This window comes from Chiroxiphia lanceolata, chromosome 15, assembly GCF_009829145.1.
Source record: "Chiroxiphia lanceolata isolate bChiLan1 chromosome 15, bChiLan1.pri, whole genome shotgun sequence".
Taxonomy (NCBI): Eukaryota; Metazoa; Chordata; class Aves; order Passeriformes; family Pipridae; genus Chiroxiphia; species Chiroxiphia lanceolata.
This window is the reverse complement of record NC_045651.1, coordinates 5,724,116-5,741,092: the sequence shown is the minus strand read 5'-3', so window position 1 is coordinate 5,741,092 and position 16,977 is coordinate 5,724,116. Positions and strand designations below refer to the sequence as shown.

The following is a 16,977-nucleotide window of genomic DNA, read 5'->3' as shown; positions in this document are numbered from 1 at the left end:
CCCTGTGCAGCAGAACTTGCTGCAGCATTTTTCTAGGCAATCAGAGTCACAATTATTTCAGTATTCCTTTTAAGACAGTCCCTCTGCAAGGTGGAAATATCTTCATCGTACTTTGTTTCACCACTGCAGGGCAAAGGAGAGACACAGTCTTTCTAAGATAATGACATGGATAACCAACATGTCTCCACTGGTAACTAATCTTACCATCGCAGAGAAAAGCTGAAATAGTGAATCCTCAGTGGATCACTGTCATCTCTCTCTTCCTCCTGCTCCTTTTGAATCATTCCCTAGCAAGGTGCTACCCCTTGCTTCAGGAGTGCGGTACAAACAGCAGTTTGTTTTCCTCTGGGGCACAAAGAGGGGTAGCAGGAGAAAAATGCATGGAAAAAAGTAACCTGAATATTGCCTCCCCTGCCCTGGGGGGCGTCTTTTCTCTTTCAAAATTCTACTCATGGCCTTTGGCTCCCCCACTGCATTGCTGTGACTGGGGTGAGTGCCTGTGAGACCTCGAGCCCTGGGTTCTGCCTCGCAGCAGTGAGGGAAGAGCTGGCAGCTCCTCCTGGTGTTGTGTTCCTTGTTGTATTACCAGTGAGGATTATTAACTAATGAGTTGAATGAGAGAGACCTTTCCCTTGGCTTTCACAAGCAGCTGTCACTGCTGGAGAGAAGAAGTGGCGAGAGGTGAGTAGAACCTGTGGATTGCCTGTGGAGTATTTATTCTTCTACTGAAGCTCTAATTACCTAACTGCAACTCTTCTTCCATCTCACCAGCAGTCCCAGGGGCCTCCATAGGTTCCTGTAGTTCAGCTGGCATTCTGTATCAGCTACCTTCAGGCTTAAATTGCTTTTCTTTTTCCTTTAAAGGAGCAGTAATCACTTCCCCCTGTGTTTCTCGGTCCAAAATATAAGCCCTTAATAGATTGCTCTTTTACAGAGCAGCTTATGCATTTCCTCCACGCCTGTCACTCTGCCCATAACCTTCACTGACTGGGAATCTTGGAGTTTATACATTGCCTGTTCTGTAGATCTTGAACTTGCTGTGTGTTACAAGATTAAAATTTATAATTGTACCCCAGTTAGTTTAAGGCCAGCTTTTGGATGACCTTTTCCCTTTGCACAGGGTTCTGGGATAGAGAGAGCTGCATCACTCCGTTTGCCTCAGCATCTTCTTGGGGAAAGTAAGAATTAGGATTCTGTTGCTACTCCCAACATCCCAATGGATGGTCATTCCCTTCTTCCCTGATGACTTCTTGCAAAGGAGACAATCTTTTTCATTCCTTTGCTCTTGCAGAAGAGAAGCAGTGTGAGGTGTGGGATTTGGATCCTTTGTAAAGGTGCTATGATTGCTGCTTTGTTCTGCCTCCATTTGCCAAAGGTTTTCCATCGAGCCCTGGATAAAAAAGAGCCTCCGATTACTGAAAATTTCCTGGCCCCTGGAATGGAGTGTTAGAAGTCTGATGTACAGTCAGACTGGGTTAGTCCTAGTTGAGACTGAAACCTGGTGGATATTCAGAAAATCTTTAAGCAGTTTTCATGAAAACAAGTAATTCATTCCTATGAATTTTAGTAGTGTCTTTAAATTTGTGACATAAAAATACTTTGATAGAATGACAGCTAAGCCTGAATTAGCTGTGTTTGACTGCAAGGGTCTGATCCTGCAAATAGTCATTATTGTCCTGCTGTTGTTCAAATGACTGAGAAAGGATCACCTGCTTAAGGCAACCTCTTCTAGAACATGTTTTTCCCATTGTTATCAATTTGCAGTTTAGTTTAATTGATACATTTGAAAGAAGGACACTTAAAAGATGGTTGGATGTTCCTTCAGTTTTGCTAATGAAATGCTGTTTTGTACTTAGTAGGCCATAATATTGGCACAGCAGAACCTATAATTTATAGCTAGCAGGTATTATTTTCAAACTAAGCAACAACAAACATATATATGATCTTGGATTTGTGGCAGTGATTGTAATGATTTAGGATCAAGCCTTGCTTATACATGCTACTGTTTTAGCTGGGTAGGGAGGCTAGCTTCTTGTTCCTAAGTGTTTCTCTTTAAAGAAAAGGGAAAAAAAATGAGGCTTGGCACCACACATCACAAAAAGAATTGCTGAGGTTAAAGAAAAAGGTACTCAATACTTGGTTTGAGATTGCTTTCCATTTAGGCAGTGCAAGCAGAAGTAAAACCAGGGACTCTCTTGTATTGAAGAGCAGCTGTGTGTTACTCCATCTGTGTCTCACCTTGTTTGCAGAGAAGGATATTGGCAGGCATGGCAGGTGGAAGGACTGTGCTGTTTCCTGGGTCCAGGTAGTGAGCTAGCAAAAATGTGGTTTAAAAAATGTCTTACTGTCTTCCTTCTGATGTCACTTATCTGCTCTGCATTTAACTCTGGCACAGCAGTATTTAAAGCTCCATGACCAAGGATTATTTGACTTAGTTCAGTCGGTTCATGAATATTTTTGGGCTGATTTGTTGTGAATGGGTCTGTCTGTGTCAGAAGTCATGGCAGGCATATCCTTGTGAATTTTAAAATAATGCTTTCTGTGTCAGGTGGTTGAGTGGTGAATTTATCACCTTTATGCCATGACCTTAAAAGGAATCTCTTTGATTGGATGGGGGTCTGTTTTCTCTCTTCCACCTTCCTTTCTCCCCATTCCCTACCCTGCTCCCCTCAGGCATTGCTGGGGAAGGTTTTACAGGTATAGTTTAAAGTTTGTAGTTGAGAAATTACTGCCAGTAGTTGCATGTGTACTTGGTGCCATTTCTTCTGTGTGTATGAAATCTTATTTGTGTCCATTACCAGCAGATTATAGCTAAATGCTGAATGTTCTGAATTGATGTTTATTTCCACTTTGCTTACTTTGGAAGTCCACAGAGCTATTTATTCATTTCTCTACTTAGCAGTTATTCAACATATCAGTTTGCTCACAGAGTAAATCTGTAATAGCTTTTTGTATTATGGAAAACAATCCTTCCTTGAGTAGGGAAGCAGTGGTGCAGGATAAGCAAATGCACTGAAAAATAAATTTATTCTCCACTTAGAAAAAGGGCTGTTGCAGTCCTGCAGATAAGGGTCTGGATCTGTTGCCTCTGAGTTCACCCACTCAGTTTACAAACTGTGCTTTCCTTCCAGCCCTCCCATAGAATGTTCATTTGGGAACTGGATTTACTGCCTGAAATGTATCAATTTTGTGGAAAGATGTGTGTCTTTGGGTTTGCTAATTGCACACCTTTTGCCATTGTGTTTTTTTTTTCTTTTTAATTGCAAATGTTTCAATTAGAAAGTGTTTTGGAAGACGATAGAAGTTGGATGAGGTTCCAGTAGTGTAGGAGGGAAAGGAAAATTAATCCAATTTTTAATTTCAGATAAACAGCTTTATTATACAGGCTATCTTGTCCCTTTGTGATTAGTCTGAACATGGACAAGAGTCTTTTGAAAAAACTAAACTGTCTGTATTTTATTGGAAATACATGGCAGGTAGATGGCCTGTTCACTGACTGCTTTTAGCACATTATGGGACCATATTCTTCTTTCAGTCACCAAGCTCAGGTTTGGTGGAATAATGAATGCCTTGTTTAGCCCTTCTCTTTAAAATTCTGAAGGCTGGAATCCTTTGGTGGGCAGGGTGGATGCACCTCACTGCTGACCATGACTGTGCCACAGAGGTGCCAGAAGCAGCTGTGCCTCTCCCAAATTAAAACTGGGGGGCTGTACTAAAATCCCACTGTCATCCTGTTTCCTATTTCCTTGCCATCTCATAAGTTCCGTGCTGACTAAAAACTGAAATTCTGGAACACAAGAGCTGAGCTTCCCTTAACTCCTGGGACATACCTGGCGAGGACTATTTCAGTCTTCTCATACTCCTCAATCCATTATCCCTGTGAATAATGGAATACAGTGGCTCACAGTGGAATATAGTGTCTCAATGGGAAACATGTTTTTGGGAAAACTGAGCAACTTAAATCTTGGAGCTGCCTGCTTTTCTGAAGTGGTTTATTTATAGCTGTGCCTAAGTCTGTTGTACGTGAGTTATTCAAGACTTTGCAAGATGAATTTGCAGTTCTGTTGCAGACAGTAGCTTCTTTCACCACGAGAGACTTTCTTTCTCCTCCCCTTTGTTGAGTCTGTGTGTTACAGTTAAAGCTGGTTTTCCTCTGTTATCCTCTCTTTTAAATGCTATGACTTATAATGGCAAAGACATTATGCCTACATAGACACATAGCCAGAAAAGGAACTCTTAACCTGGCTGCTCAGTTCCCAGCTACTATTTCAACAGCCTTTGAGTTCTGCTCATCTTAGTTTTGAGGTCCACAGGACTTCTCCTCAGACCTTCTCATCTTTCTGTTTTCCCACTCTGTGCCAGGAATTCCAGCCCAGAAAGATTATTTGTTCTTTACCACAGCTGGCACAGTGTTTCACTTCATGTGCACTTTCGAACAACTCTGCGCTCCCTTTGGACTCCTTTAAAGCTTTCACCAAGTGAGATTGAGGTTAGAAATTAGAGAAAACAAATAAAACCCAAACCCCAAATCCCCTTTCGGATTATAACAATAGTAAAGCATAGTATATCTGCAGTGGCTGTGAAATCCTCACTATTAGTGATATTACAGTCCAGACTGGCCAGCCATCCATCTGGGATGATAACATTACCATTGATACTGGCCTGCACTTGGGGACAGATTAGACAACTTTGCAGTGGGCATTGCTCCCAGCCTTACTTTTTTGCAATGTTCTGGACTAGCACTTTATAATAGAAATAGGTGGATTTACAGAGATGTCTGCCAAAAACCCTCCAACTTTTTTCGAACTATGTTTCTTAGAAATTGAATGTATTTCTCAAGTGACTGAACTGGAGTTTTGAGTTAGGACAGCTGAAAATTTGGATAGTTGGAGAACGGTAAAAATTTTGCTCCTGGATACAAAAATCCTTGCTATGACAAGGTGGGATATTGTGTTGCTTCTGTTAAACTGGGTTTTTTCCTTTTCAGGCTTCCTGTCTAAGCAAGCCCTTAATGTATGGAAAGAGGCTAAGATCATAAGATAGCTGTTTTGCTGAGCTGTTCTGTACGTGCTGCAGCAACCTTTTAACTCCATAGTTGAAATTTTGCACTAATAAGTATTTGTATATTCCAGGCAATTCATTTGGCATCATGTGCCCTAAGAACAGCATCCAGATAACCATGGAAAGAAAAGGAAAGTGTCCTTATTTGGTAAACGAACCTGAAATGTGAGGAATAAAAGCACAGAAAAGTAGATCATGATTTACATCATACAGAGATTCTGGGAGGAGAGGATAATAGCAGCAAAGTCTTCATGGTAGTTCCTAGAACACACATGAAATAGAGCGAGATGAAAGATTGGGGCTATAATGGCTTTGTGAGGGAATGCCCTGCCTCTCTCCTTGTTTCCCTGTATTGCATCAGTACTGATCTTTTTAAATGTGGAAATAGGTGCCCTCTGTGACTACTGCTGTATCAGTACTGCAGAATGGCTCCTTGAACTCTGAATTCCACTGAGGTATCCCCGGATGCCCCAGATACTATTGAGGCTTTGCTTGGAAAACAAAATGGCTCAGAAAAAAACGACCGATTTTTCAAGGCTGGCATAACCTTCCTGCATATTTTTCTAATATAAATTGCAGTAGAATTAGCAAGTAAAATATTGAATATTGTCTCTTTTAATGCTACCCTTTGAAATTAATGGTAATGATGATTCCCCAGTTTGGGGAACGTGATAGTGGCTTTCTAGTGACTAATAGCTTCAGTCAGTAATGTAATAGATTTCTGCAACATGATAATGAAGAAAATTCTAATGAAGGTCACATAGCAAATGGTTACTGAATTGTTCCTTCTAAAAAGCTGTCAAACTTTGCAATAATTTCTTCAGGTTTTGTTAAGCGGGCTTTTTAACCCCTGATGACAGAGCTGTGATCATTACAGATATTTCAGTGATTTTGTGGGAAGAACAGACCTGGTCTATCAGGCTCTTGAAGAAAATTGAGGCTGCTTAGCTTGATGCATGATGTCAAAGTCCAGTTGGGTTTTCAGACTTGTTAGGTGACACAGCATTGTTGAACCAGACAGTGAAAACAGGGCTGTGTGAAGTCTCATTTTTGCTGTTTTTCTCACTGCTTGAGCAGCCATCCTGGATAACCTGATGGCAAGTTGCAAGTGAATATATCACTATGGAACTGCGAAAGTTTTTAGTTGGTACTGGTTTTGATTTGGATTAATGGATGAGGCTTTTCATGTGACACATGTAGAGGACTTTTACAAGGGCATTGGAAGGAATGTGTCGTGTCTTGTAAACAATCTTGTAAACGCATTTCTGAATTGTGGCTAAAATCAGATGTGTTACTGTAGAATATTTTTTCGTCATTTGCATTTGTGAATCATTCATCTGTTTATCATCAGCCAGTGATATTTCTGTAGTGAGTTTCCGTTAGCTATCTACAAAATAATTTCTTTTTGTGCAGCAGACTGATTCTTATTCTGGCCTAGTTATGCTGGAATTGCAGGATCATTAAGGTTGGAAAAGACCTCCAAGATCGAGTCACACTCCTAACCCAGCACCACTGTGTTCACAGCTAAACCATGTCCCCAGGTGCCACATCTACATGTCTTCTAAATACCCCTAGGGATGGTGATTCCACCACTTCCCTGGGCAGCCTGTTCCAGTGCCTGACTGCCCTTTCTGTGCAGAAATTTTTCCTTATATCCAACTGACACCTCCCCCTGGCACAACCTGAGGTCATTTCCTCTCATCCTGTTACTTGGGAGAAGAGATGAGCTTTCACTTGTCCACAACCTCCTTTGAACATCCTTCTCTCCAGACTGAGCCCCCCCAGCTCCCTTGGCTGCTCCTTGTAGGACTGACCCTCCAGACCCTTCACCAGCTTCACTGCCCTTCCCTGGACACATTCCAGCCCTTCAATGTCTTTCTTGCCATAAGGAGCCCAGAACTGGGCACAGCACTCCAGGTGTGGCCTCACCAGTGCTGAATACAGAGGGACAATCACTGCCCTGGTCCTGCTGGCCACACTATTCCTGGTACGGGCCACGTGCCCTTGGTCTTCTTGCCCACCTGGGCATGCTCTGGCTCATGTTCAGCCACTGTCAACCAGCACTCCCAGGTCCTTCCCCTCTGGGCACTTTCCAGCCACTGTTCCCCCAGCCTGGAGCACTTTAGGGGGTTGCTGTGACCCAAGGGCAGGACTCAGCACTTCACCTTATTGGACCTCACACCACTGACCTCAGTCCATGGATCCTGCCTGTCCAGATCCCTCTGCAGACCCTGCCTACCCTCAGAAATATTAGATGACTGTGATTATTTCTCTGATAGAAAGTAAACACAAAATAAGAATTAAAAAAAAAAAAATTCTTAAATCTATGAGTATTGAAAGAAACATTATGAACTGCCTTTTCCTGTGAATCAGTAGCTTAAAGTGAGGGTAATCCTACAAAAATATAGTTCAAGTTAAGAACTGGCAGACAATTTTACATAAAACCCTTCCTGCTCAGAATGTGTTTTGGAAAAAGCACAACACCATGTAGGCTGTTATTTTGTTCCTGTGTTGAGATAAATTTGTTTAACTTTTGGAAGGATGTGCATGTATACATACAATTTCCTTCAAAGAAAAAGGGAGTGTGGGAAGTTTCTGATTACTGGTTCTGACTTTCTCTTCCATCTTCAGGGAAACAAATTTGTTTCAGGAGGAGGTATTAACTACAGAATTATCACTGAATTAAATAATTCCTATCATGTCTATTGAGCTTTTTCATACCAAAATATTGCTTCCTAGTTTGAGATTAGTATCTGAAAACTGGAAAGGAATACAGTTACTTTGTTTTTTTCAAAAGACCCTAAATCTTCATCAGATACTGAAAGGCTTCTAATGGCTGATCTGAAAAAAAATATTTTTTATTCAATGTATTGGGGAAGGGGATTTATACCTTATTTCCAAATATAAAATAAAATCACAGTACAGTACAAGGTATAGTATAGTACTTGACTGTACTGCACATTCATAATATTGTTTTAAGATTAAGTTTTTTCAAATTGAAAATAAAGTTTAGAACTGCTGTGGAAAAAATATATCTGTGTGTACTTCATTATGTTTCATTTCACTCCTATAGCAAAACTAGGCAAATAAATACATGCAATCTGCAGGTCTTAAATAAATTTACTGTGTCAGAGAATTAAAAAAAAACCCACCACCTTCTTAAACCTTTACTAATTTATTTGCTCATTTTCTAAAACATTTCTCTCTTTAATTTGCTTCTCTGTTACACTTTCACAATATGCATTTTTGGGGCAAAACAGATTTCTCATACATCTTCTGTGTAGCAATGATTTCTGTGCAATGACTGTTAAATCCTTGATTATGTTGTGAGGAAAAATGTAACGAAGTTATTTAGTACCTTTTTTTGAGGAGGAGTAGCTGTAGTGTTCTTAAATATGTTCAGTGTGGTGCTTATGGAGCTTACTAGATAAGATGTAAAGCAGGAAATTTGTATACTGTTCAGCTGCTGCGCTGAAGGTGACAAATTTGTAGCTGTTGCTTGGTGTGTTTGATTCTTGCCACGCAGAGTGACAGGAATGCAGGTTAGAGGGCACAGAGTTAATGGTCCTGCTGGCTCTGAATTGGTTATGGTCCTAATCTCTGTGATTTCTCTTGTCTGTGATGCAGAAAACTAGAGAACGTATGTTGTCTGTTGAGCAGCTCCCACTGCTGCCTGATGACCAAGGCATGTCAAACCCAATTGTATAACATGGGGTCATTATCTAAGATTTACCTTTCGGTGCAGCCTGAGCCAGGCCTGGGTGTTGGCAGAGCTGCCTGGGTCAGTTCTGTGTGACAGCAGCATTCACTTCAGTTTAGTCTCTGTTGCCTTTGTAATACACCCCCTTTGTAAGAGAAATGCCTGCCATGCTGGAGGTCCAGCCCTCTAATGGGTCTGTGATATGAATCCTAGAATCTTTAAAGTTGGAAAAGACCTCCAAGATCATCGAGTCCAACCTTTGACTGATCACCACCTTGTCAAGTAAAACACTGAGTGCCATGTCCGGTCGTTCCTTGAACACCTCCAGGGATGGAGACTCTGCCACCTCCCTGGGCAGACTGTTCCAATGCCTGACCCCCATTTTCAGTGAAGAAATTCCTCCTGAAGTCCAGCCTGAACCTGCCCTGGCACAGCTTGAGGCCGTTCTTTTTGTCCTGTCCCTCGTTCCCTGGGGGCAGAGCCCGACCCCTCCCTGGCTCCATCCTCCTGTCAGGGAGATGTAGAGAGTGAGAAGATCCTCCCTGAGCCTCTTTTTATCAAGGCTGAACAATCCCAGCTCCATCAGCCACCCCTCATCAGACTTATTCTCTAAAGCAGAAGTACTGAGTGAATGAATTATGCTGGATCAGAAGGGTAGGAATTCTTAGATTTGCTATTGGGGTGAGTTGTTTTCTCCTCACACTTTGATGCAGTGGTGCTGTCCATCATCATCATCATCATCATCATCATCATGCTGTTGGTATGGTACCCTGTATGAGAAATTAAAAGAGTGGATGCCTAACACCTAAGAACAGATTTTTCATTTTGTAATCTGTGACAAGCAACCAGAACATGAGAAAACATGATGGCCTTTCTGCTTCAGGCATATCTGTCTGTCTAGGGCTGAGTACATTGTCAAAGACAGCAACCAGTGCAGATAAAGAACATGTGATATTAGATACACAGGGATATATGCCTGTGCATCTCCAAATTAGATGTATGAAGTATTGTGAGTGAAGTTTTTTTACTGAAGTGTGTTGTTACAGGTCTCACTTGCACAGTTTATGAACTTTCATCTCAGTGTACTGGCACTTTGAATTCTGGGCTTGTCCAAGCTGCCTGGAATAGTGAAGCAAGGTTTATTCCATTATTCTCATTGCCATATTCTCTGGGAGTGGACTTTTCATTTATTGCAGGTTCTTAGAAGTGAAATATTGAAGCCCAGGTAGTTGTACTCTGATACCTTTCCAGAGCTGAAAATTCAGGCTTCCCGTTAGCCATGATTTCTCTCTCACAAAGGCTGTGGTAAGTGTAGCAAATGCCATGAATGAACTTAAAAATCTCATCTCACCTGCAGCCAACTCTTTTGATAGATCTGAAGAAAATGAGGTATTTCTTTATCCTGGCCACTTGCAAGTATCATCTAAAATTTGCATAGTAAGCACATCATTTCAGAGGAGAGCTGGGTAATAAAAGGTGGGTGGTTTATCACCTTGGCTAAAGGTGATGAAGTTCAGAAACAAGAAGTTACAAGAAATATGAATTCTGTGTGTGATTCAGACTGCAAGTACTATGGATTTCTTTCATTCTTTCACAGTTCACAGAAAAGATATTCTCAAAGAGACTGTATTTTATAATACTTAAAAAAAAAAAAAAGCTGCGATAGCTGTATCGGATTTTTATGTCAGCTTTGATTCCTGCCCTGCTGAATAGAAATGAGCAGTCTGATGTGGAGTCTTAAGAATGGTGATGGTCAAACACCTGGTGTTACATCTAAATATATGGCAAATAGCCCTGCCTCAGATGAGTACTCATTATTTGACCAAAGAGCCTATTTTTTGGTACAGTTTCTTAGGCATAATTTTTGTGACACATGAGAAGAAGTTTCTCTTTTGTATTTCTTTCCCAGTATTTATGAGACAGATGATCAAGAAGCTAATGTTTCGTGGTCTCACTACACTTTCTGTTGTAGAAGATTTGGATGATTGAATCCCCATCTGGTCATTTGATGGGAACTTTCTGAAGCTCTAACAGTCGGTTTAGATTCCGACATATCACAGCTTGGAGAGATCTTCCCCAGCATTATTGTGCTATCTGATTGAGTCTGCATTTCCTAGAGATTACAGCTGTGATTATATAACCAAGAGATACAGGCAGATAGACAAAGATGAAAATCCTTTGTATTATTTGGCTTTGATTTTGTTTTGTTGTGGGTTGTTTTGTTTTGCTTTTCCCTCACAGATTTGAGTTGAATGTAGGAACTTGAGAGAAAGAGCTAGAACACAGACTGGGGAAAAGAAGACAGTAAATTGCAGTTAGAAACCATATAAATCAGGGTTCTTGAGAAGGTGTGTTGCCTTTCATATATATATATATATGTATTTGTCTGTGTGTGTACAGACATCTGTAGAAAGGCTTACAGTGCAGATGCCCTCACTATGATTGTCATAATATTTTTTTCTACGAAATGTTGCTCCTTCCTTGTTAATTGTTAATTTTTACCTGGCCATTTTTTATTTGGGTGAAGATAGTAGTGGTAAGTGGTTGTTTTGCAGCAGAAGAATTCAAACTTCATTAGGAAAATGCAAAGCTATCTTCTGTGCCATCATATTCTTTGTGAAAGTAGGAATTTGCACACAGCCACATTAATTACAATTAACTATAGCATTCCAATTTGTTGACTTTATTTATTCAGAACTGTGTTAGTGTTAAACAATTAATGGCAAGTTGAACTTCAGAGTGGATAAGAACGTCATTCTAAGCTGTAATAGCTTAGTGGATGAGCATATTGTCCTAAATTGGCTTAGCTGCATTGTTAAATGGTTGTTGTATACAGGGTGTGTAATTACATGATGGCTGAATGCTCTTAAACTATCACTCTCTTAGGTTCACCTCACAGTATCATAGCAAATGTTTCCAAAAGTTGCAGTGATGAAAAACTGTTGTTGCAAGCACTATCTTTAAGTGTTCACTGGATTAAAAATAGATCAATTGGCAAAAATATAGAGGTCAGAGGATTTAACTTGTTCCCTAAATCTGGTTTTGCAGGTGTGTTTACTGTTTGGCAGCATTACTTTCCAGTTGTGTTGGGAGAAAAATTTTTTTTAGCATTTGCTCAATAGCTTTATTCTTTTTCTATAGGCTTTCACTTACAGAGGATTTGCATTCGTAACACATTTTTCCATTTAACATGCTTTATATTACTGGAGAAAACGGAGAAGAAAAATTGCCAAGCTGTTTAAATATTCAAATAAATACTTGTTTGTCCTATGAGTTACATTTGGATTCATACTTCTTTTTTTTTTTTTCCAAACTGCTAAGTGCAGTAAGGACACAATCCAATGATGAAGTAATCAGTTTTCTAAAATAAAAATATGCTAGCACACACAGTTTAAAATAAACGTCTGTAGGAAGGATATTTTCTCTTTACATTTGCATTAATGTGCGTGGGAAGGATATTTTCTCCTTACTCTTGCATTACAACCAGATGCACACACGCACTCAGACACAGCTATTTATCTCTCTGTATTTATAAATATAGGCAACTCCTTTCAAGCCGTAGTAAGGCAGGGTGTGTAGTGGGAGCAGAAATAGTGGGACTGAAAACAGCTGTTGCCTCCCGGTTCTCCCACTTGCTCCCTGGAGAAATAATATGTTGCTTATCTCCAGACAGTAGTTGATTATTTTCTCCTGTGCCTTCCCTGTTAGTGGGCTCATGGAGCAGAGGAGGCACAATCACAGCCCCACGTGTCTCCACTTAACTCCGAGAGAGGAAACAGTGTCCTCTGTAGTTGTTCTTCCCCGTCAGCCAGCCAGCAGTGGACTGCACAGGAGAGTGACTAATTCATGCTCTCTGACCTTCTGCATGTAAAACAAGCAATATTATCATCCTCATTTGCACTTCTTTATTATTTGCTGTAGTGATAAAATCAGAGGTTCACAGATGGGTTTGAAGTGCTGTCCTGGGCTCTGCGTGTGCGGAGCTGGCAGTGGTTACCCAGGGGGATGATGAGGTAAATACACTCCTGAGGGATTTGGGGGCTCAGGTGTGCCAGATGTCCCAGTGCTGCTGTGCTTCTTCCCTGCTCTCCAGGCTGCACTGCCTGCTCCCCTGCTCCCAGGGATGCCAGCACCCCTCCAGACCTGCAGGACTCCCACTCAGACATGGTCAGCATCTGGTTTCATGGTTTACCTCGTGGAATATCCTCTACTAGGGAGTTAAGAGCTGTCTTACCTCCTGCCTCATTTCATAGACTGCCACAGCCTTGAGAGGGGATTATTTTGTGTTTAACCTGCTATCTTAGCTCAGGTCAGGCAAAGGATAAAATGCTAACTGAAAGCAGTCACAGCATCCAAACAAAACAACACACATGTTGCCACAAAGGAGAAAGATTCTTAATCAGATTTTAATGGAATGGGTTCTCTCTCATCTTCCAGCTGTCAGCTGACCTGTAGGTTTTCCTGGCCGTCTCTCCTTTTGCATCCAGTGTATCTTATGACACCTGTTGCAGAGAACAGCTCCTTGCTGAAATGCAGTGTTTACTGCCCATTCTGTTTGTCCTTGTCCTTAAAGGAGAAAGCTGTTTTCTTTCTCTCCAAAACTAGTTTCTTTCTGATACCAGAACACAGTGCAGCTGTTCCTGTAAATTAATGGGTTTTGTCCCTTTCTGGAAGCTCCCTGTCTGTTACTCATGTTGTGTTCCCTGTACTTACCTGGCTGTTGGTGACTCCTCTCTTCCCCTTTTGGTAATTCAGTATTTGTTTCCCAGCATGGACCCCGTTGGTTTTAGGTTTTTTTCTGAACTTAGTATTTGTCTGTCTGTTCATCCTCAAACAAGCATAATTGATACAAATGTCAAAAGGAGGTGAGTGTAGGTGGCTCCCAACTGAGACTGAGCATCCTGATAATCACCATTTTGTGAACACCAGGGGCTTGGAGCAATCGACCTCCATCATCAGGCTTCCAGCAGCCAGAACCACAACCCAATGGGTCTGAATTAATTGCCATTTTAAATGATACCTTTTTCAAATTTTCTTTTGGCTCTAACCCTCCCTGGCCTTTGTTGAGCAGCTCTGTCAGTGTGACTAATGATGTTGAACGTCATCTTTACCAGATCACGCCATCTTGAACAGATCACCCTAACTAGGAGTGCAGTTACACTCCATTTTCAGTGGGCTATCAAGAACATCTTTATTAAGAAAGCATTTTATGTCAAGCTTTAAGTGTGCTTTTCTGTTTACCTGTCTGTTTACAATTGGCACGACAGCTCAGCTTTTTCCTTTGGGCACCTGTAACATATTAAACAGTATATTAATCCTGAGGCTCAAGATGGAGCTGGTTTTGCCACATCAAAAGTATTTTGTGGTCCAAAATCAGCCTGTGTTGATCCACAGTCAGCCTGTGGGTGTTCTCTGTGGATTCAGTTTTGGAGGAAAAGGCAGGCTAGATGTGGCATCATGACCCCACACTCCTTTATTGCATAAGAGGGAAAACTAAGCATGTGTGCTTGGAGGGAACAGATGTGGACAGTTAATTCTGTTGCCCTGACCAAGTGATTAAGGGAATTAAACCTGGCCCATTCCATTATGCTGAGTGTCCTTACACCCACTCCTGTTTAGAAGCAAAATGCTGCTTAAAGTGAAGAGTTTTCGAAATGCAGAGCACAAAACAAACATTATCAATCACAGATGTGACATCTGACCTCTGTGCCTAAACACAGGCCTTGATGAATATGAGAGTCCCTTGTTGTGACCAATTGGACTATTCAAAAAAAGAACAGTGCCAGACACCCATTTGAGTTGTGAGTTGTGATTACATTTCCTGAAAATCACATCTATTAAAAAGGAGTAGGGGAGTAAATGCACACAGAAAAATTACAGTGTATTTTATCTGTAGTGTTAGGATATATTTTGTTACCGGTTTTAAAGAATATTGCTCTACAGTTTTCTATCAAGTTTTGCCCTAGGGTGATGGTTTAGAATTTTTAATTTAACTTTGTCTGTCATGACAAATGTAGAGAACTAGACAGCTGGGAAGTTGTAAAAGTCATTTTAAAAGGGAATTACCAAGCTCCTCCATTCCAGTGGATTTAGCAAACCAAATTTTACAAAAACACTGTTGATTATGCTTGTTGAAGTAAAAGCACAGTCTTATCTGTAAAATATGGCCATGCTAATGATCTCCAATTTTTCATAATTAAAGGATCATAATGTTCCAGAACTGCTCTCCTGTAATATTAATAGAAGATTAAAGATGGGCTGCAACCTTGAACTTCAAGCTTCAGCTTCAATGTTTTGAACTTTGTATAATGTGGTAAATATAAAAAGAAAGGTTACCAAGATCTTCACTGGCTTTTCAAGACCTGAAATGATATTAGTTAAACCCTGAATTCCAGTAACTGTGTCACTCATGAAATACTCCTATTTATTAGGCGAGAAAATTGACTTACTCAGCCAAAAATAGATGAAAGGCAGGAAAAGGGTGAAAGTGGATGGCAGGTAAGTTCAGAAGCAGTACTTTATAAAGACTTTTACCTCTCCCATCAGAAGAGAGAGTGCTGTGATGTTCCTGCCATACCACACCCTTGGACATACCTTGTGCTGTGCAGCCACCTCAGGCAGGTGGGTGTTCAACAAATGTGATGGTTCAAGGAAAGCAAAGTGGCCTCTCCTACTCAAAATCTGTGAGGATGCAAAACTACTGTCGTGTCTTCACCCTCTCCTTCAAAGCCTCTTGTCTGTAGGTGAGGGCAGCAAGAGATAGATATCCTATTCTCTGTTCTTCACACTCTCTGCTGAACTCAAGGAAAAATTTGAGTTCAGCCCTATGACTTCCTGAAGCAGTCGGTGCAGCATAAAAAATAAATTGCAAAACCTCCCACATGTTTCTGAAGAAGAGCTGTGGAACTAGTCCGTGCCAGTTGTTTCGTTCTAATCCTCATCAACAGCCTGAGCTAAAGGAGAGCTGCTGGAACTGCCCATGGAGTGAGGGCTGGAATGTTGTAGCTGGGAACTCCCTGAGCTGATAACTGAGTGGTGCCATTGAAGCTCTGTGCATAGGAGTGTTGGTGTTTGAATTTTACAGAGGCTGATAGCTTAGACCACTGCTCACTAGGGAAGTATGTTCAAGTGTATTTTTCAAGTGTTGATACATTAGACTGCTTAATTTTATGGTCCTGTGACTGAATGTAATTAATATTCTTAAATTAATTTCAGGCAACCTACTTAGCATTCTGTATTAGTAGGGAATTAATGCTAGTACCTATTTTGTTTTCCTATGCACAGTTACTTTGAAAATATTTGCTTTTGTCACTGCTGTTTCTAAACGAAATGAAAGCTTTTTTTAATTTAAATTGGAAACAAATTGCGTCTGTTTTTCAAAACTAGGTCTTACAAGAATTTTTGGACAGGAATTGTATTTCAACATTAAGAAACTAAAACTACTTTTTATTTTTCCTTGCTTAAAATATGCTGCAGGGCAGTTAATATCAGATATATTATTTTCAATACATTGAACCATGTTGGTTCTCTTTTACTATGGCAGTATCTGCAGCCTCAGTTTTTGGATATATATTTTTGACCTCTTGTTACCATCATACCTTTTGATCTCTTGAAGGTGCAATGCTATTTTTGAATCTTTGAATCAAAGACATTTCTAAACAAAAGTTTAATATCACATATCTGGTGCAACTGTACACTGACAGTTGGGTTCTTGCTGATTTTGGGGCTCATCCATTTTGATTCTGGCTACCCTTTAGTTCTGCAAGCTTTGCAGCAGCACATATATTCTTACATCACCTTTCAGCCTACTGCTTGCAGAAAAACTGGTGGAAGGAAGACTTAGTTAAATAATGATGGATGGAAATGCAATGGGCTGTTTCTCTCTATTGGAGGATTTGTGAGCCTGAGTCAGCTCCTCTGAACTCTTTCCCTCCTCCTTCCACAGCTGTAGCCCTTTGTTTGCTGCAGCCCAGGTCTGTGGCTCTGGTGGTGGTGAAGAGCCAGGCTCAGCACTCACCTTCTGTCTGTCCTGCCATTTTTGTGAGCACTGACACAGGCACAGGAGTCGTACAGGGAATTGGTCGGAATCGGAAAAATTCGAAGTGAGAGTTGCAAGTATGACTTTTGTTTTTCTAACCTGTAAAGCAGTATGGAGTTATTTTCCTTGCTCCTTGTGCAGACTTTTAGGTAATACTCTTGGCTTCTAACAGAGCAGA

General features: G+C 40.8%; 1 protein-coding gene across 12 annotated transcripts in view; it reads left to right on the top strand.

Moving 5' to 3' along the window:
* The window catches only part of TENM2 (teneurin transmembrane protein 2), a 634,310-nt gene that overhangs the window by 16,356 nt on the left and 600,977 nt on the right, over nt 1–16,977 (top strand). The window contains exon 2 of one of the 12 annotated variants that reach the window (XM_032702517.1): nt 4,143–4,145. The exons of the other annotated variants lie outside the window; for them this stretch is intronic. The gene's annotated coding sequence lies outside the window, so the exon portion shown is untranslated. The remainder of the gene's footprint in view (nt 1–4,142; nt 4,146–16,977) is intronic. 12 annotated transcript variants of the gene reach the window in all.